Raw genomic sequence first — 22,143 nt, forward strand, 5'->3', positions numbered from 1 at the left:
AAGCGGAACTGCTGGACAAGAGAACAAAGTGTCCCTGCTTGTCAGACACATGGCTGTTTATTTGTAATGGACGTTCCCAGCCTTCTGCTGTTTCAAAGAAACGGCGCCTGTTCTTTTAGATAAGGCTGCCGCTGGGCAACTCAGGAGAGGGGCTGCTCCAAGGGGACCCGCCCAAGGCCACCTCACCTTCCCTTTAGATGAGTCAGAGCTCCCCGGAAGGCTTCGTCTCTCTATCGGGTGAAAGAGAGAAGATCTCACCCATCACGGGGGCTGTCTCTTTGAAAAACTCTCCTCAGGGATGCTGTCAGAGACAGAATGCTTGTGTCCCCCTCCCACCCCGCAAATTCACATGTTGAAACCCAACCCCCAATGTGACGGTATAAGGGGGTGGGGTCTCGCGGAGGTGACTGGGTTATGAAGGTGGAACTTTCAGGAATGAGATCAGTGCTGTTATACGAGAGCCGCCCCCCCCACCCCGCACCGACAGCCGCCTCACCCCTTCTACCGTCTAAAGATACAAGAAAATGCCACCTGTGAACCAGGAAGCAGGTCCTCGCCAGACACTGAATCTGCCGGCACCTGGATGGATCCTGGACTTCCAGCCTCCAGACTATGAAAACTCAATGTTTCTTGTTTATAGGATTTTTTTTTTTTTTAATTACGGCAGCTCAAATGGACAAAGATAGATGTCAAAGGCCAAGCCTGGGGAACGTAACTAAGCACAGGAATCTCGGGGCTGCACACACTAGCACCCAGAGAGTAGGGAAGGGGACCGGGGTGCAAAAGACAGCCCTCGAAGGGGGCCCTGGGGCGGCGGCAGGGCGCTCCCCTCTGAAGGCGCAGCAGCTACGATCCGGTCCTGGCTGCTGGGAGCCCCAGGGAAATTAACAGCCAGTGTAGGCGGATCTTCCAGGTTTCTGGGGTTTTTTTTGTTTGTTTTAAAGAAGCCGGAGATCTGGATTTTTACGGGTACTATCCCTCTGTCCTCAAATCGCTGGCACTCTTCTGCTTTTAAAACTTGGCGAGAACACCCCCACACCAAAAGAAAAGTTGCACGGGAAAGTCACATGCGCATAACCCCCAAGGGGCAGACTGTGATTTGGGGCGTTCCCGTCCTACTCTGTGTACACGCCTCCTCTCTGCAGTGAGAACCCACCCCCATGCAGGATCCTGCACACACCAAGGTGGCCTCCGCTACGCCCACCGCCAGGTCCTCTTCCTGCCTCCCCACGGCCGGCCGGTCTATCAGGGCTTCGCCCCCGTCCGGATCCTCCAGGATCCCTGACCCCATCTTTCGCAGGTGCCGCCCTCCACCGTTGTTACTAGGATCCGACCCTCCGCGGTGGCCGGCAGCACTGTGGAGCCAGAGTCCCCGCAGACACGGGAGGGGCCCCGTGCGTCCCCCCTCACAGGGAGGGTAGCCGTGACGGTCCTGACAGGAGACGGGAGCGGATGTCGGCTGGAGGCTTGTGAGGAAAGCCTTTGTCTCTGCCATCAAAGGGGCAGAAACATCTGGAACCACCCTTTCCCTCTGCTTCTGGCCGTGAATAAAGACACCGACTGTGGATGCAGGGCAGAGACCCGAAGGGTCCCAGGGCCCTAGGGGTGCCCAGCATGGGGCTGGGCGGTGAGGCAGCAGCACACACACACCCCACCCCACCCTCTCCCGGGGCTCCCTGGAAGGGCCTGGGGTGAGGTCCTTAGAGAACCAGACGGGTTCATCCAGAAGACATCCATACTTTAGAATGAGTCCTAATTCTTTATAAATACAAATCGTTTTTTCCTTTTAATGTTTATAATGCTAAAAAAAATCAACACCAAAGAAAACAGTTTGAAACACTAAAACTTTGTTAGCTTTTCTAATTAAAAAACTACTGACGGGGCTTCCCTGGTGGCGCAGTGGTTGAGAGTCCGCCTGCCGATGCAGGGGACACGGGTTCGTGCCCCGGTCCGGGAAGATCCCACATGCCGTGGAGCAGCTAGGCCCGTGAGCCATGGCCGCTGAGCCTGCGCGTCCGGAGCCTGTGCTCCGCAACGGGAGAGGCCACAACAGTGAGAGGCCCGCGTACCGCAAAAAAAAAAACAAACTACTGAAGGACTTCCCTGACGGTCCAGGGGTTAGGACTCTGCACTTTCACGGCCAAGGGCGCAGGTTCAATCCCTGGTCGAGGAACTAAGATTCCGCAGGCTGCGCATGGTGGCCAAAAAAGAAAACAAAAACAAAAAACCGCTGAGGGGCATCATTTATTATCACGTCTGAGACACAGGCTACGAAAACCTATAACGTCTTGCTGTACTCATGTTTTTATTTAAGACATATTGCGTACGCTCTAGAAATCTACCAGCTCCAAGTCCCTACATTTCTCCTCATCTAACACCTGTACTCCTGGCTGACAGAGGAGTATAATGCATTTAAAAAATATATCATGGACGAGGGGAGTGAGGGTTGGAGACTTATAAAATCTAGAGAGTTTAAATCAATGGGACTACTACACGAACACAGGTTTTTCACTAAACACATTCCTCATCTCCACAGTCATATTATTTCTCCCCAGTGAACTGAAGTTTAGAATCAAACCAAAACTGCCAAAATATTATGTTTCTAACTTGTAACCTCCCTCCGTCATCTAAAAATAGGAAAAAAAAAAAAGAGAGCACTTAAGATTTAAGCTACTCCGTGCGCCCCCTACATTCAGAGCAGCACTGTCCACAACAGCCAAGACATGGAAACCTAAACGTGCATCGACGGATGAGTGGATAAGGATGTGGTGCATATATACAATGGAATACTGCTCAGCCATGGAAAAGAACAGAATAGTTCCATCTGCAGCAACATGCATGGACCTAGAGACGATCACGTTGAGTGAAGTCAGTCAGACAAACATCACAGGATATCACTTATGTGTGGAATCTAAACTATGACACAAATGAACTTATCTACGAAACAGAAACAGACTCACAGGCATAGAGAACAGGCTTGTGGTTGCCAAGGGGGAGGAGGGGTGGGGGAGGGATGGACTGGGAGTGTGGGACGAGCAGATGCAAACTAGAACATACAGAGAATGGATAAACAACAAGGTCCTACCGTAGAGCACAGGGCACCACAGTCAATATCCTACAATAAACCATAATGGGAAAAAATATGAAAAGGAATGTAACTATGTATAACGGAATCACTGTGGTGTACAGCAGAAATTAATGCAACATTGTAACTCAACTATACTTCAATAAAAAGAAAGAAAAGATTTAAGCTACTCCAAGGCTGACGATTGTACTGTTCACTAGGCAAGGGAAAACAGTTAACCATGTGCCGGTTTACGGTGGGCAGAAGTGTGCAGAGGCGGGCACGGGCCACGAGAGCCCGACACACCCCGAGACTGCGCCCGGAGGAGGGAACGAGCCATTATGTCTTCCTGGGTTGGGGCGCTGTAACACTCACAGCGTGGCAAAGCCGCAGCACCAAGGCCATTTTGTGTTTTTTTTTCCTTACTGGAGTATAGCTGCTTTACACTGCTGTGCAAGGGCATTTTTGAAGCTGGCCACAGCCTGCCTTCGTTCCATCTCCTGTGCTTTATTCCGCCCTACGGGGGAAAAATTAATACAAAATACACATTCGTCTGCTAGGGCTGATATGGGACTACTTGGGACTTTTATCACTGTGTTCAAAAAAGGGGGGGAGGCAGCTATGTCCCATGACAGGGTATTAAAAAATACTTTGTCCAAAATATCCAAAATTTGGTATTTTGATATCAAAATACCAAACGATATCACTTGTACCTGGAATCTAAAATATGACACAAATGAACTTATCCACGAAACAGAAACAAGATCACAGACACAGAGAGCAGAACTGTGGTTGCCAAGGGGGTGGCGGAGGGAGGGGTGGATTGGGAGTTTGGGGTTAACAGATGCAAACCACTATACATAAAATGGATAAACAACGAGGACCTACTGTAGAGCGCAAGGAACTCTACTCAATATTCTGTAATAACCGCATGCAAAAAGAATCCGAAAAAGAATGGATATATGTATACCTGTACCACTCTGCTGTACACCTGAACTAACACAAAATTGTAGATCACCTATATTCCAATAAAAACACTTAAAACAGATTGCATTTCTTACGTTCTTATGTTCTATAATGTTCTAAAATACCATTTTCCCCCAAGGCACTAACGATTATTGCATGATTTTTCTGTAACCCAGAAAATCAGTATCTCATTTTAAAAACATAACTTTATCTATGAGGAGTATCCTTATAAAATTCTCTAAGTTGTAGTGTGTTTTAGAGAATTTTCCATTTCCTGACTAAAGTTACTAGGAAATGTTATATATCTACAAGTAATTTTAGCCTCGATTATTAGCATAATTAAATTTTTCTGCAACAGCAATTCTACAGTCATTTTTATTGTGGGTCTAATTCAACACACCTGAAAACTGCAATTCATGCAGACCTGTGCCCTAATAAGGTATGATGTGTGTCCCAAGGGAGACTGGGCATAACAGAAAGAAAGCCTCCGGCAGACCCAGTTCAAACAGAAATTCAAGATGGTGCCATTAAGAATTAAGCCTCAGGGACTTCCCTGGTGGCGGAGTGGTTAAGAATCTGCCTGCCAATGCAGGGACACAGGTTCAAGCCCTGATCCGGGAAGATCCCACATGCCGCGGAGCAACAAAGCTCGCGAGCCACAACTACTGAAGCCCGTGCGCCCTAGAGCCTGTGCTCCACAACAAGAAGCCATGGCAATGAAAAGCCCGCACACCTCAACAAAGAGTAGCCCCCGCTCACCGCAACTAGAGAAAGCCCGTGCACAGCAATGAAAATCCAACACAGCCAAAAATAAAATAAATAAAGCAAGAATAGCCTCAGATGCTACCAAAAAAAAAAAAAAAAACCCCAAACAAACAAACAAAAAGCCCCCAGCAAGGAGCTAGACAAGTCTCAGCAGGAAAACTTGTACAGACGGTTTGGGCACCAGGAGGTCATATGTTTGCTGCTCTCCACCCCAGCACAGAGAAGCCTGGAAGGTCCTTAGGAGCAGAGCGTGGAAAATCAATCCAGCCAATTGAATATTCCAAGTAATCAAAGCTTTAGCTGAATATGTTGCTGGGAGCTGCTGTCAGGTTTTTTTGTTGTTGCTGTTGTTTTTTACAGACTACCCACTCGGCCTTTTCATGGGCACTAACCTCCCCAAAGAATATGGATGGCTCAGCCAGCTGGTAGTCACGCCCTGCCCTGCTGTACATCTCCATCAGCTTCAGGAGACACTGCCTTTAACGAGCAGGCCCTTCCTGCTGGACCCTAACTTGAAAGGAACGGAATGAGGCAGAGACAGGCCTCTTGTCTGACACAGTGAACTCCTATTAACACAAGACCAGAAACTGATGGGACAAAATAGACACTCGTCACCTAGGGAACATCCCTGGCTCTAAGTTAAATTCCAGGCTAAGTGGTCAATGAGTGATTAACAGAGTTTTACCACAGAATAAGGTTCTGAACTTTTTATCCTTATAAAAGCAGGACAGAGGAGGCAACCCAAAGCAGAAGCTAAAAGAGTAGCGTCACCAGAAAGGGGAAGCAGCAGTGTTTTGACAGAGGAGAAGAAAAACAAGTCTGTACCTTTCCACATTTCCATTCATGCGCCTGGGATAACAGCACTGTCTGCACACACAAACTTCAGAGGAAAATACTGGGCGAACCGGCGAGAAACTCAAACATCTGAGTGACAGCGCTGCACTGTTTTCTCTGAACTCCAGCCTCTTGGATGGCCAGTTCGCGCGAGGTGGGGCATATATGACCAAGTAATCACCGGGTTCTGGATCATTTAAGGCTCCGACCGAGAGACAAGCAAAGTGGAATTTATTACAGAGAGATGGGGAAACATGCAAACCACAGGACTGGGAACTGCCCAAGCAGGTTCCAGAGAGCAAAGAGGACAAGCAAAGTCCGCAACGGCCCCAGGGCAGAAACCGGCTGGTTGGCATGCCAAGGTCCTGGAGGCGGCTGCGTGAATGTGCTCCAACCCCTCCTTCTTTACTTACTTCCTAGTGTAAGGACAAAAGTCCTAGGAGTCTGAGACAAGAGACTGGCCCAAGGTCGTTCAGTGAGTGAACAGTATGGAGCGTGACTCAGCAATAAAATCAACTACTGATATATATACACACACACACACACACACACACACACGTAGGCACATCTCCAGAGAATTACGCTATGTGAAAACAGCCAATCCCCAAAGGTGACATGCTGTCTGATTCTATTTATGTCTTATTCTTGAAATGAAACAATTACAAAAACAGCAGCCAGGGCTTAAGGTGGGGTTGAGGGCAGGAGGGAGCGGGTATGGCTATCCAGGGGCCACATGCGGGATCGAACGGTTTGTATCTTGACCGTATCCATGTCAACATGCTGGCTGTGACACTGTCACTAGAGCTTTGCAAGGTGTTACCATTGGGAGACACCAGGTAAAGGGTATGTGGCATCTCTCTATAGCCTTACAATTGCAAGTCAGTCTACAGTTCTCTCAAAATACAAGCTTAATTAAAAAAGACTGGCCAAGAGAGGATCACACGGCCACCCAGGTTGTTCCGGGGGCAGAAGCGAAGGGATGTGGCTGGCTGACCCTTGGGAGGCCGTGGGGACAGGTAGGGCTCCCCACCCAAGCCAAGAGTTAACAACGGGGAAGCGATTTTCGTAAAGAAATCGGGGTGCTCCAAGGAAGGGCCACGGGAGCGAGGAAGCCAAACACCGACCAACGTCCACTACTCGTTTCAGAGGATGTGAACTCTCACCCAGCAGCCGGTCAGCAAGCCACTCACTCACTTCAAAATCTGAAGCCACTTTGCAAAGTCTTAGAAAAATGACCACCCAAGTTCTACTGATGCAGCCTGTTTGCTGCCACTGACACTGCAGCAGACTATCAACCACTCAGCCCATGGAAAAAACTCGACAGTTACAGTAATCAAAAGGAGCAGGGAGGGGGAACTCAAGCATGTGGAACGCAGGGCCCTTCTCTCTACCACCATTCTAGGCAGACACAGAACTTGGCTTTAAATCCACACCATTAAAGGCACTCAGCTTTTATAAAAAGGAAGTATATCTTCTTCCATCTCGACTGACAGCTAGACACTAACATCAATAATGCTTCACTGATGTGAATTTATCTGGCTCACTTAAAGAAAACCCTGGGAATTAGACGTGATGTCCGTCTGCACTTAACGGAATTACAGGATGTCTGTATGGTATGAGATTTTTAACCATATTCTCATTTGAGTACAAAATTTAATGGACAATTTTTAAATGAACAATCCCTTGGGGTCAATAAAACTAAAGTCTGTCCTGCCTTACTTTGGGTAGACTCCTAAAATTAACTCACTGATGGTCAACTCTGAAATACTAGCCTACTGCTGAGTTCAGGACACAAATTACGAAGTGAGGTGATGAGCCCTGTGACGAGCTATCCACCTCATACCCAAGTCCTCTTCCTGGAAGTCTCCCCAAACCTCCCAGCACAGAACCTGGCTTATGGGAAGGGCTCCACTACTTTCTGAACAAATACACCAACCTTGTATGACTGTATGTACCGTCATCTGACTCCCAGCATACTTAGAACCAATGAGCACGTCATGTGCGAAGCATTTTGACAAGCATCTTGAAAATCCTTTTAAATTCAAGAACCATAACAAACGTATTTCAACAGTCAGGGTGGAAAACAAAGGCAGGATCCCCCAAAGCTACCTTGAACTGAGCTCACAAAATGTGGATCCGTACATCTATAACCCTCACGACACGCACTCCAAGGCCTGGGTGGTATTAACCCCCTTAGAACATAAGCCTTTCAAATCCATAATATATTTCTCCTTCCACCCCTTACCTGCATTGTGGGTGAGGAGAAATGCAGCTACAGGTGCCAGAGATTAAGGAGAAAAACTATTCTGGGACTTCCCTGGTGGTCCAGTGCCTAAGACTCCGCGCTCCCAACGTAGGGGGCCTGGGTTCGATCCCTGGTCGGGGAGCTAGATCCTGCAGGCATGCCACAACTAAGAAGTCCACATGCCACAAGTAAGACCTGGTGCAGCCAAATAAATAAATATTTAAAAAAGAGAGAAAAACTATTTTTAAAATGACAAAGCGACTGGGACAGGAGTAAGCTGAATGGAAGAAATCTTTAGAAAGAACGAGGCAACACTGCAAACGCGGAAAAGTCAGGCCGTGTTACAGCAGTCGACACACGAGAGTTAGCACAGGCAGGTTCCCCAATCACTAGTGAGGGTGAGAATGCCGATTAAAATAAATCCCAGACAGCCCTCGTTTCAGGACTGGCCACGCCTTGCCCCGTGGACTTCTTAGGAACAAATTTTATACAACTGGACATATGATCAGTTTTCCTCCCGGTAAAACTTTTACCTAATGATTCCTCCAGCACCCCCTCCTCTCTCTTTCCCCGGACCTCTACTTACTTATGCAGACGCCCCCAGGACACTGAGTCTCTTATGCTCCTCTGTACTGAAAACCTCAGCAGTATGCTGGGATGTTCCGTAAAATCCTACCATCCTCTGGTACACGCTGCATTTCAGCACGCCATGGTCACTCGCTGCAGAAGACAGCTTATGAAACAGCATTCTCGCCCAGCAGCCCACGATGCACCCCAAAAGCCCCCAACATGACCATTACTCCTCGAGCACCATCTCGCAGTCACGTCAAAGCCCCGACCAACGACGGACCCAGAGACGGATGTAAATTTCAAGGTCCCATCCCTTGCCCTTGGGTTTGAATGCTATCCCTCTGGCATGCCAGCCTTCTTCTACGAGATTTGTCTGGCTCCATGGATACTCAGCTCAAGCCGAGACAAGCACAGAACGATAAACACGGTTAACAGTGTTAAGAAACCCAAATGAGGAAAACCAACAGGTCCAAAGCCATCTTCTGGCAGTTGGCTGACCCTTATTAACCGTGGGAAGTCAACCTGTCCTGGAGTGCAGGTTCCACCTCTAAGAGCCCACCACCTGCAAACCTCTACAACCCTCAGGTGTGCCGGACAGGAAATGAAACCCAGAAGCAGCTCACATGATCCCCAGGGCTCTACTGAATAGTTATCCACTGGCTGTGGGAAAACAATGAATTTTCTGGAAGGCAGACACCAACCGCAGAGCAGCCAGACACAGACTCCGAGGCAACACAGACGCCAAATCTGTGTTCAAGATGGCTCGTCTCTGGGGAAGGATGAAAAGGGACTAAACTAAGCTCAAAACCACTTTCAGAAGTGCCCTTAGAAAAAGAAACACTGAAGGCTTCCCTGGTGGCGCAGTGGTTGAGAGTCCGCCTGCCGATGCAGGGGACACGGGTTCGTGCCCCGGTCTGGGAAGATCCCACATGCCGCGGAGCGGCTGGGCCCGTGAGCCATGGCCGCCGAGCCTGCGCGTCCGGAGCCTGTGCTCTGCAACGGGAGAGACCACAGCAGTGAGAGGCCCGCGTACCGGAAAAAAAAAAAAAGAAAAAAAGAAACACTGAGGTTCGGCAAAGAAAACGGGCTACGCCTGCCACCAGCAATAACAGGAGTGAATGTCACATATGTAAGACTGAGTGAAAAAACGCTAGACATAAATATATTATTCCATTTACATAAAAGTCAAATAGGGGCTAACCTGTGGTGTGAAAGTTCAAGATAGCAGTATCTTGGCGGGGAGACTCAAGGGCACCTCTGGGAGACTAGAACATTCCCAGAACATAAATAGGAACGTTCTATTTCTTGATCTGGGTAGTGGGTTACACAGCTGTGTTCATCCCATGAAAATTCATCCAGCTGTTTATCACTGTGGGATCACTTTTCTGAATGCAAGTTACATTACCAAAAATATACACATTAAAAAAAAATAGGGGGGCTTCCCTGGTGGCGCAGTGGTTGAGAGTCCGCCTGCCGATGCAGGGGACACGGGTTCGTGCCCCGGTCCGGGAAGATCCCACATGCCGCGGAGCGGCTGGGCCCGTTGAGCCATGGCCGCTGGGCCTGCACGTCCACAGCCTGTGCTCCGCAACGGGAGAGGCCACAGCAGTGAGAGGCCCGCGTACCACAAAAAAAAAAAAAAAAAAAATAGGGCTTCCCCGGCGGTCCAGTGGTTAAGACTCTGTGCTTCCACTGCAGGGGGCTCGGGTTCGATCCCTGGTTGGGGAAGTTCCGCATGCCGCGAGGTGCAGCCAAAAAAAAAAAAAAAAAAAAATAGAGAGCGTCTACTATTTCAAGGAAATAAAAAAGCAACAAAACTCAGAAAACACATAGCAGCACAGCCCCAAAAGCATCTGTTCTAGAACAGAATCAGCCCCTTGCTGGGGTGTCCCTCGGTACTGCCCACAGCAGGGTTATGCCACTCTTACATCAATACCACCATGACACTGGCGACTGGCATCGGCACTTCAACAACCATATCCAATGACAGGCCAGCTCACTGCCCGGTGAGAGGTCTAGGGCCCCTGGGGTCAAGGTCACGCTGATCGATAAAACACACCTCAGCAAAAGCACCAGGAAGCCAGGATGCCACCCCCAAAGTGTTTCAGCGGTTGTGGGACCCAGGGCACAATGCCCAGGGAAGCTGCTGGGTGAAGCCCACAAGTGAGAACTTCCGGAGCAGCCGGGCTGTAGGGACACAGCAACAGGACAGCAAGTAAGCACACAAGCAGCCCTACTCCACTGCCTTCAGAAGCCTGGAGAAACAGAGCTCAGCACGGCAGGGCTCTCCATTTAAACACGGCAACATCCAGCTCGAGGGATCACGGAGGCAAGGCAGAAGTCAACTCGCATTATTTCCCCAAGAGTAACTTGAAAACTTAGCCTTTAAGAAATGGATACCCATATCATCGTCTTTTTTAAGATACAAGTCACTAAATTAAATGTCTTAGAAAAGTCCTATAAGGCAGAGAAGAGCTGCAAGGATTCAACAACAAGCCTGACTGCGACAGGGTTTGCAGACCTCCTGGGTCAACCCACTGGATGACGAGCCCCTGCCAGGCGGACGGCACCCCAGCCACCTGATGGGCGGGACAGTGTCAGAAAAGGGCACGTTGGAAGCACTGGAGACAAATTCCAGCTTTCTTTACTTCCCTCCCAAGACAGACCCCACCCCACCTCCAGGAAAGGCGGGAGGGAGGGGAAACGTGAGAGAGGGACAGACCGGGCCTCCAGCCCTCCCCGACGCGGCACTGGTGTGGAATGCAAGACGGCATCTCCGAGGAAACCGAAGGACCAGACCGAATCCTGCCTGGCTCCCCGGCCTTCCACAGGTGCGAGAGCAAGTAGCGGGAGATCCCCTTGAAGGCTCTGAATGAACCAAAGGCCTGTGTGCCATCAGATTACGTGCTGCCTTCAGACTCAGGGACAGGAGGGGACCTCCACTCCCCCTTAAGAGCCCACCGTGCTTACAGGCTAGGACTAAAAGTCATCCAGCCGCTGCACGCCCGGCAGCTGAATTCTCTCCCGAGGACCCCAGGACCGGCGTGGCTGCCACGGTGCAACGGAAAAGTGTGAGTGTATTTCAGAAATCGCTCAGAACCCCACATGGACATTCAGGAGTTCCTTCAAATAAAAGATATATCGATCATTAAGTAGAACGCTAACTAGGTTGAGGGGAAAAGGTCCCAACTCCTTAAATTTATGTTGCTTTAACAAGAACTGAAAGAATCTCAGGAAATCATAAATAAGAGAAACTTGTAACACAGAATGCTTATTAAAGACGTTACTGGGACTTCCCTGGCGGGCCAGCGGACCCTGCACTTCTAATGCAGGGGACACGGGTTCGATCCCTGGTTGGGGAACTAACATCCCGCGCAGTACAGCAAAAAAAAAGAAGTTGCCAAGTTACGATACCACGCAGAAACACACACACCGCACAGCATCGCGATATCAGATTCAATTCTGTGGTGTTACTGAAAAGCCTCTGGCCGTTTTTGCACGTAACTCACGGTGAGCAACTGCTGAGCAGTGCCCAGCGATGCCTCAAAGGCAGACTGGGACATCGCAGTCTGTCAGTGCCCTTGCTGAGCTACGTGACCTCGGGCAAGGCGGGGGAATACTAACCGCGGGGCAAGGGACAGTGCAGTGAGCATCCTGCGTCTGACACACAGCGGACCACAGAAAGAAAAAGCTACTGTCACACCGGCATCTCTCCCAGCTTCTTCTCTCCTGTCGACTCCGCTTTCCCTTCCTCGGAATTCTCGGTGGCCCCAGCTGGAAACTCTACAGGGTTTTCATCATTTATTATGTAAGCCAAAGGGAGAAGGCCGCGAACACATCAAACGCATGTACGGTAATCTATACTGTAATATCTTCTCCATTACAAAAGCCCTTCCGTACATATGTTACCATATTCACTTTTAAAGAGAGAACGCCTTTCAGTCTGCCAGTAACCCTAGTCAGGAAAGCCCAGTTTCGCAAAGCAGGTTGCGTGCAACACTCATTTTCCTTCTTAAAAATAAGTACTCACTCCAGAAAAGTTTTAAATTACTTCAAAGTATTAAAGAAATGGGGGTGGGGGGACCTCATCGACATTCAACAACCAAAACACAAACATGTAACATCTTCCTGTACTCTCAATTTTGTTTCCTCTTTCTACGTTGCACATTCAATTTTACATTAAGTTACGAGCATCTGCCCTCCTATAAACTCCTCATAAACAGCAGCTTGAACAGCTGCAGAATAATCCATGGGCTGAATACCTGCCTAGAATTCTGAATCTGTTTTCACTTAGCAACCGTGACAACAGCAGATTTTAACCCTGAGGTTCAAATTTTTGTTTTCTAACACGCAGTCCCGAGAATTTAAGACAGGAATCAGCTATACAGGGGAGTTCCATTTACATATTTTTTCTGTATGAAAGACTGCGTTTAAGTACATCTACAGACATTCTTTGAATTTTTTAAAAAAAGACACTAGTAGAGCAGGCGGCCTCAGAATGGCACACTGAAGCAGGTGTGCAAGGCCTTGTGAAGAGTCACATTCTCCTCCCAAATGGACGTCACACCTCTTAATAATCCCCTAAAAAACCTTCCACTGTTCTCCTGCTGGTGATAAAATGAAGGTGTCCAGTGGCCTCCAACATGGTAGGAAATAACCTTCCCAGTTTAGAGAAGACCCTAAGTCAAGGCTGAACTCAGAGCTCGCGGCATTGGGACTAAATGCAGGAATCGGAAGTGGCAGACACGTGTTTCTCTCCATCCGTTCAGAGCGGCAGCCTTCACAGACAAGGGAAGTTAAGTTGGCTCTGTTCGCCTCGTTAGCTCTCCTTTCAACTATTTCTAGAAAGTAGCCTCTAATATTCAAAAATACAGATTCCCACCAGCATGTAACGCACAGCCTGCCAGTGCAGTAGCGAAAAAATGGAACGAACTATTGGCATATTCGTCCACACAGGTGACCTCAGAACAATCACTGAGGGGAGCAGCTGGAGAGGAATGAGTACTGACCAGAGTCCGTTTGTATGAAATTCCAGAAAACGTACACTGACCCACAGTGGGTCAGAAAGCAGACTGGCGTCAGGGCTGGGGGCGAGGCTGGAAGGAGAGATTGCAAGGGTGCAGCATGAGGACACTTTCAGGGTGATGGCTGTTGTTCACCCTTCGATGCTGCTGACGGTTTCCCACGTACAGCGTATACATATACGTACGTGTGTGTGTATACAAGTACGCATATATAAAATGTCGAAACCAAAAAAAAAAATGTCAAAACTTCATTGAGTCATTCAACTGAATTCTATTCCTAAAAGCCTTTTATTTTATTTTTATTTTTGGCTGCACTGTGTGGTTTGCGGGACCCTCAGTTCCCCAACCAGGGACTGCACCCGGGCCATGGCAGTGACAGCCCGGAATCCTAACCACTAGGCCATCAGGGAACTCCCCTTAAAGCCTTTTTAAAAGAATTCCTCTGGAAGGGCGTTCGCAAGGCCTCGAGGTGGGGCTGTGATGAGCAGTGAGGAAGCACACACAGAAGGCACTAGGAGCTCCAGCTGTGGTTTTCAAAGACTCACCCTCAGTCACTTGTTTTCTGGAGGGTGAGGGGGTGGGGAAGCTCTTGAGCCTTGGAAGAACACACAAGGTTTCCTTCCTGGCCAGATTCCAGGCCGCAGCAAGGAAACGCGGGTGAGGAGAGCAGGAGACCCATCACGTGAATAGACGGCACCCAAACCACAGGGGGTGACCAGCAGAAACCCTCCCCTTCCCCAGAGCCCCCTCACGGCTATGGAAAGCCAACACCGCTCACCGGGCAGGCAATGGCTACCGGCCTCAAGCACACCAAGGGAAGTGACAAAAATCATGAATATTCGGTGTAACCTGGTATTACTCAATGTCGTCTATCTCAACCCCGAGAGCCACCTGGTGAAATTTCAGTCAAGATAATGATGTTGCCGATTCCATGCATCCAGCCCTCTGTTAGGTTTCCCGTTTCCTTCCACGGAAGACTCGTGTTGCATCTCAGCGGATAACTGCTCTCCCATGCAGGTCACAGAGCTGAGGGCGCTTCTGGAGAAAGTGCCGGCCCTCTCCCCTCTCTGACCATCATACACAGATGTTTTCCAAACTGAACTGAGGCAGGGCAGGGAGGTCGTCTTAACATTCTCTAAGGTTTTGTTTCCTTTCGGCTTAACTCTAGAGGGCTTACGTTTGCACTGGACTTGCTGTGAAAGTTCTGAAAAGAAACAAAGGATGTTCTATGACGAGTTGCTTGCTCTTCTAGAAACCTGGAAACGGGCAAGTTACTCTAACCCCTTCCTCAGTGGTCAAGACCAGATGCGTGCTGCGGGATTCAGACAGCCCCAGGCTCCCCTGAGCCACGCAGACCATAATAAAACACACTAATAGCGGTTTCCAGCCGTCGTGGAGGGGAGCACGTGGCCAACTCCAGCCAACCCCGATACTTCAACCCCGACCCACCTCAGCACCCCTGCTCCGCGAGCCAAGCGTCCGGGACCACCCAGTTCCCGCGCTTCTGCTGATAAACTGCGCCCCCCATCGCCCAGTGGCCTGATGCACAACCCGGGGACGAGTGTCCCCCGCTGTCCCGGGCTGGGCACTGACCGCAGAGCCAGGCCCGCGAGGGACTCGCCGACCCCGTGAAGGAGGGCCTGGACGCAGAACGGTGTCTGTGACCACCTGACGCTTGCTCCACTCCATGGAGAGGGCAGAACAATGCAAGACAAGGCATCCAGCCTCGGGGTGCAGCCCGCCGCCCCCAGACATCCTGACACACTACAGACGAACCCATTCCACACTAGCAGGAGGCAAGACTGGACACGAGCACGCTACACACTTTATCTTAAGAAAAGCAACGTGGAAGAGGTGCCTCCCGAAGCTTCTCTCCATTTAGCTGTCAGTCTGATGAAGCTGGGGATTTTTCTCCACGTTACAGGAATTCAGAGTTACTTCCTGAGGTCAGACAGAGACGACATGAAACACATTTTTCAAATAGTTGGTTTATTAGATTTTCCTAACGAGCTTATGACATATTTTAGGAGTCCTACTTACAAGCGATGGAACTGACTGATAGTCCAAGGACTTAAGCGACCTGTCTCCCCCCTGGCCACAGAGCTTCATCACCTCCCCCGGGTGCCCACCGGAGGTGGGGATGCGCCCATTCGGACAGTTAAGACAGGGCACGCACGGGAAACCGCGAAGATACCCACCAGCTGATGAACAAAAGAACAAATGCAGTCTGTCCACATGACGGACTAGTATTCAGCAAGAAACAGGAATGAATTAGTGACACAGGCTACAACACGGATGAACTTGAACAACGTGATGCTGAGGGAACGAAGCCACGCACAAAAGGCCACAGAGAACACGGTCCCATTTATATCAATGTCCAGAAGAGGGAAATCCAGAAAGACCGAGAGGAGATTCGTGGTTGCCTGGGGCCGGGGCGGGACCAGGCAGTACAAAGGATCCTTTTCGGGTGATGGAAATGCTCTGAAACCCTGGATTCTGGGAATGGATGCCCAACTCTGACTTTACTAAAAGTCACTGGACTGGACACTTAAAACAGTCGAATTGTATAGTATGGAAATGACATACCTACATAAAGCTGCAGAAGAAGAAAGGGGAGGGGAAGGAGGACGGAAGGGGGACGAAGACGGGAAGGGAGAAAAAACAGGCAGGCAAACAAGGGAGGAGACGAGCTGGCACAGGCCAGTACAGCGGGAAGACGGACATTCCACACACACAAACGAGGGTCACAGAGGTCCCTCGTAATTGGAGGCTCCAACCTGCTGAGCACTGCCCGAGTGTCAGGCAACACATCAGGCCCTGCAGGTCCTGGAAACAAGGCCACAGGGAGGGTTTTCCACCCATTTTACAGATGAGGAAACTGAGGCCAGTGATGAGATACATTACCTGAGCTCACCAGTCAAGGAAGAAAACAAAGAGTGGGATGAAGGAACTGGGACCCATGAGGAGGACAGGGGTGGAACTGGGGAGGCAGACAGTCTGATTCCCAGAAGTTATTTGCCACCTATACATCCACACGTGCAGTACACGTAGACAACCCACCCCTCCCTCCTGCAGAGCTCTGGTCCTCCAAGCAACCACAAAGTGTAAGTCAGATGTTTTACCTGAGGTCACCTGTCAGGAAGAAAGGAGCCGTGCTTTAAGTTTCCCGACTCCCAGTTTTGAAATGAAAGTATTAGGTCACCATATTTACAGTAAATATTGGCATTGCGTTGTTTCCATCAGCGAGCTGTTTCCAGGGTTAGCAGGATAAAACCTGCTTTCCGTAACGACGAAAAGCTCTCTGCGAGACTGGGAGCTGGCATCCGTCGGGACGAACAGGGACAACCTCGAGTGGCCAAGGAGGACACACCAGGCCGCGCCTTCTAAGGGAACCTTCTGGGGCTCGGCCCTGCAGAGGCTGCTGAAGTTCCAGGGCCAATGCAGGGCGAGGCTGACATTCCCCGTGAGCTGGGGGCCAGCGGTCAGGCAGGGAGAGTGTGCTCGCCAACACCTCCTCCCTCCCGCACTGGCCAGGCCCTGGGCACGGCTCCGCAGCAGAGGCTGAAGAGCGGCTCTGCGGCCACCGGCGGGCGTGTTCCCGTGTGGGCCCTGGCGGGGTGCGTGTGGAGCCGTTTCTGCTCAGCTCTGATGTGACGGTCACCCCCACCACACAGCCCCTCTGTCCTGGGGCTCCCTTTCTCCCTCCCGGAAGATGCTCGTCCTGACTCCTTCCCAAGAGGCTCCAAGGCCTCTTTTGGGGGAAGCCGCCCACACAGCTTGGGTATTTGCAGAGTGAATGAGAAGGCAGGCGGGTAGGAAGTGTCCCGCCAGCGCAGAGACGAGGTTCCTCAGGGACGCCTTCTCACGCCAGCGCTGGACCGCTGTTATCCCATCATTTCTAGCTTCTTCACTCCGTTGGTGTTCACACCCGTTCCTCTCCATCCAGCTGTCCCCTTCTTCCCTCACCTGCTCCCTTCCCCTCTCAGCTGCCCCTGTGCCAGGGGATCATCTCTAATCTGGCGCCTTCGAGCAGCAACTTGCCCACCAAATCGGACCTCTAGCCCCGGACCTCTGCCCGGCCAGCTCCGAGAAAGGGCATTTCCAGCTCTCCCTTGCTTGTCAAAGGGGAAGAGAAACCGATCTTACGGCTGCACAGTCCACGGCGCGTGAGGCAAAGCATGAAACGATCTCTAAGTCCATGACCGTGGAGAGCACGACAAACTGCGGGAGTGGAGCGGGGGCGGGAGGACCCGGCAGGCACCCAGAACCCAGAACCCAAGCGGGCCGACCACACAGGAAGCGAAGGTTCCCGAGGGGCTGATCGTTCAGACAGATAAAGAGACAAACACCAGCTAGTGGGGACAGGAGAGGACAAAGCCACAGAGGACTTGGAGGAACAAGTGCCCAAGCAAGGGGACAGTTGTCCTCTTTTAAGACAAGAGCGAATTTCACCAAGCAACACTCAAACAAAACACGACATAGGACTTAAAGGACAGGAACAAACTGTGCATCTCAGCTAGAAATACAAATTCCTTACAGCAGGTTTTTGTTTTTTTGACATCTTCATTGGAGTATAATTGCTTTGCAATGGTTTGTTAGTTTCTGCTTTATAACAAAGTGAATCAGCTATATGTATACATATGTTCCCATATCTCTTCCCTCTCGCGTCTCCCTCCCCCCCTCCCTATCCCACCCGTCTAGGTGGTCACAAAGCACGGAGCTGATCTCCCTGTGCTATGCGGCTGCTTCCCACTAGCTATCTACTTTACATTTGGTAGTATATATGTCCATGCTACTCTCTCACTTCGTCCCAGCTTCCCCTTCCCCCTCCCCGTGTCCTCAAGTCCATTCTCTAGTAGGTCTGCGTCTTTATTCCCATCTTGCCCCTAGGTTCTTCATGACTTTTTTTTTTTAGATTCCATACATATGTGTTAGCATACGGTATTTGTTTTTCTCTTTCTGACTTACTTCACTCCTTACAGCAGGTTTTAACGAATTAGAAGAGTATTTTCTGCAGTGACTCCTGTTCAATCCCAACAGCAATGATCAACAGTGTTCTGAAGATGGTCTAGACCACCACGTGGTGTCCCTCAGGGAACCCTCAGCCCTGCCCTACTGGAGAACACCCACGTTACCATATTAAAGCACATACTCCGATCAGAGACGGTGCAGGTGCAAAGCACACAGGATCCAGAAAGCGAGAGCCCTGATTTGCATCCACTAAGTACTGGCTCATAGTCTTGGACTAACTAAGGTGTGCACACTCCAGTTTCCTCATTTATCAGTAGGAATAACAGTACATAGCTCAGAGCTGTCGCTGTTGAGGAATCAAATGGATAATTTATGTCCTACACGTAGCAAAGAATCTGCTACATAACAGATGCTCACTGAGCGATATTATTTCCAAAGCACATTGTACAGGACCAACTGGACACAGAAGAGAAGCTGCTCAGCAACCCAGGGAGGAGAAGGACAAATGAGGGGCGGGGAATTTTTTTTTAAATTGATATTTCATTCCGTAAGAAGTAACATAATTTTCTGCTCCACAGCACTAAAAAGACATGAGCTATCAAGCCATGAAAACACATGGAGAACCCTAACGCATACTACTACATAAAAGAAGCCAATCTGAAAATGCTACATTCCGTAGGATTGCAACTATACGACATTCTGGAAAAGGCTCAACTATGCAGACAGTCTAAAGATTCATCAGGAGATGAATGGGTGGAACAAAGAGGACTTTCAGGGCAGTGAAACTATTCTGTATATTATAATGATGGATAGCTATCATTATATATTTGTCCAAACCTGAGAATGTCCCATCCCAAGAGTGAACCCCAATGTAAACTACGGACTTGCTGACGACGGTGTGTCAACACAGGTTCAGCCTTGGTGACAAATGTGGAGGAGACTGATAACGGCGGAGGCTGTGTGTGTGGGGGGGGTGGGTACACTGGAAATCTTTGTATTGCACAGTCAATTTAAAACTGCTCTAAAAAATAAAGTCTTAAAAAAAAACCCAGATGTCACCCTATAATGTTACACTGCCAGTTCACAAATTTATAACTGGAAAAAATGCCACATAATCAAGATACTCAAAGGAGGTAAGTCTAGGGACTTCCCTGGTGGCCCAGTGGTTAAGACTCTGAGCTCCCAATGACGGGGGGCCCTGTTCGATCCCTGGTCAGGGAACTAGGTCCCACATGCATGCCGCGACTAAGGAGCCCATGAGCCGCAACTAAATCCCGGCACAACCAAATTATTTATTTATTTATTTATTTATTTTATAAAAAGGAGGAGGTAAGCCTGCATCTATTTTGCACAAGTCTCTGAAACCCCAGGCTGGAATAATTATTGCTTTTTTAAATCCATATCCACTACCATTGTTTTTATGACTCTTTAGAAGTAACTACATACGGTCTTCCCTGGTGGCGCAGTGGTTAGGAATCCACCCGCCAATGCAGGAGACAGGGGTTCGAGCCCTGGTCCGGGAAGATCCCACATGCCACAGAGCAACTAAGCCCGTGCACCATGACTACTGAGCCTGCACGCCACAACTACTGAAGCCCACGCGCCTAGAGCCTGTGCTCTGCAACAAGAGAAGCCACTGCAAAGAGAAGCCCGCGCACCGCAATGAAGAGTAGCCCCCACTCGCCAGAACTAGAGAAAGCCCGCACACAGCAACGAGACCCAACGCAGCCAAAAATAAATAAGTTTTTTTTTTTTTGGCAGTATGCAGGCCTCTCACTGTTGTGGCCTCTCCCGTTGCGGAGCACAGGCTCCGGATGCACAGCTTCAGCGGCCATGGCTCACGGGCCTAGCCGCTCCACGGCATGTGGGATCTTCCCAGACCGGGGCACCAACCCGTGTCCCCTGCATCGGCAGGCGGACTCTCAACCACTGCGCCACCAGGGAAGCCCAATAAATTTATTTTTTAAAAGTAACTATATGATTGTGTCATTCGTGTTTATTTTTCTTTTTTTTTTTTTTTTTAAAAAACAGCCCCAAACAAACCTCCTTTTAGCCTTATCCTGCCAAAAACCAGCTATGTGACCTTGGGGAGTGTCCTTTACTTCCCTGGACTTCGGTGTTTTCTCCATCACACGAGGGTGTGTAACTCCCAGCCCCTTCTTGTCCTAAGACATCATCAGGGTCTGCAGATGACACGTGAAGAAACGGAGGGGGGTTCAACTAAGAAATGGTACCTACCGGGCAGGGAAAAAGAGTGGGTGTGAAATTAGCTGACAAAGCGGCAAGGTTTGTACAAACAAAACCAAGGCAGAGAAAGGGGGCTGGGGAGGGCACTGCCTACCAGTATCAGATGACTTTTCAGAGCTCATCAATTACCCTTGCTTCATCTGCAGTATGTTCCCAAAACTCCCAACACCTGACCACAGCAGTAAATGCTGAGCTAAGCAATCCTGCCTAAAGAGCTCCAGATGCATCCGCAAGTTCCATGCATTTTAGCAAGCGTCTACGGAGCATCCGCTGCATACTCACTACTCCGGAGAACACACAGGAAGGGCCCCCCGGGGGCCCACACCTAGCAGCTAACTCCAGAGATTCCTTTTTGTCTGTCAACATTCCCTCCTCTTGAGAAAACCGTCTGTCCCCCACAGGTGTCCCCACCACCGTCCCATTTGCCCCGCCCCTTTCCCAACGGCGAAGGCTCACTGCTGAACCCACGCGAGGGACCACTCGCTGGGTCTGGCGTTGTGGTTCTCAACCCAGCACTACTGACACGCCGGGAGGGACCGCCCTCTATGGTGGGGCGCCCTGTGCACTGCAGCATGGCAAGCAGCATCCCTGGCCTCTCTCCACCAGGTGCCAGGAGCCACCTTCCCCCTCAGTTGACAGAAGTGCCTCCAGACATCACCAGATGTGTGTGGGACAGTCACCCCTGGCTGCAGTCTAGGTGAGCACCTCTGCGAGGCCTGACAGGGAGGAAAGGACCCCCTTTGAGAAGGCACGCCTGTAGAGCACATGCCCAGGGCCACATGCGGACACCATCCCCATCCCGTGGGGAAGTCTGCCCGAGAAGCCAGCCAGCAGGAGGGACACAGTCAGACCTAAGGGGGTGGTGGAGGGAGACGCGGGCCTCCAGCGTTGGCACAAGGCCCTCTCCCACCACGCCTGATGCATCTTGGAGATGTCCCAGCTGGGGGAGTGCGCGTATTCCCTTTTCTACTCTGGGTATTAAAATACGCTTTGGCTCCCTGCAACCGAAATGGTCCAGCTCTCTCAAGGGCTCTGTTCCCATCAACAGCCACATGTACGAATGTGCTTGCGGGTCACCATTCGGTGGTCAATGTCTTAGTAACTAAGCACTTAGAGTTATGAGGTCCCTGCGGGTAAGGGGAGGCTAAAAACGTAGAGAGATTCACGGTAAGGTGACAAGCAGAAACAGCCGGCAGCTCAAACGCCACACCCAGGATTCTGAACTGTTTTCACAACCATGACCTAGGAGAGGGGAATTTCAGAAATACTGGAAAAACTCAGTGGAATCCTCACTCTTGGAGAGACGAGTCACAGGACTAGTGAGACTAGTCTTAACAGGAAAGCCAGAGAGAAACCTCGGCAAGCTTTCATTTCCCCAAACGGGCAATGAGAAACGGCTGGTAAGAGAACGCCCACTCCCCACTGGGGTCCATCTGTTCCCAATGAGAAGCAGCCTG

At 50.1% G+C, this 22,143-nt stretch overlaps 1 protein-coding gene across 1 annotated transcript in view; it reads right to left on the minus strand.

Annotated features, from left to right (window-relative positions):
* Nucleotides 1-22,143, minus strand: part of SHROOM2 (shroom family member 2) — a 146,375-nt gene that overhangs the window by 96,626 nt on the left and 27,606 nt on the right. The gene's annotated exons all lie outside the window — the stretch shown is intronic.

This window comes from Delphinapterus leucas, chromosome X, assembly GCF_059928025.1.
Source record: "Delphinapterus leucas isolate spDelLeu-1000000601 "Yukka" chromosome X, BTC_Dleu_Yukka2, whole genome shotgun sequence".
Lineage (NCBI taxonomy): Eukaryota > Metazoa > Chordata > Mammalia > Artiodactyla > Monodontidae > Delphinapterus > Delphinapterus leucas.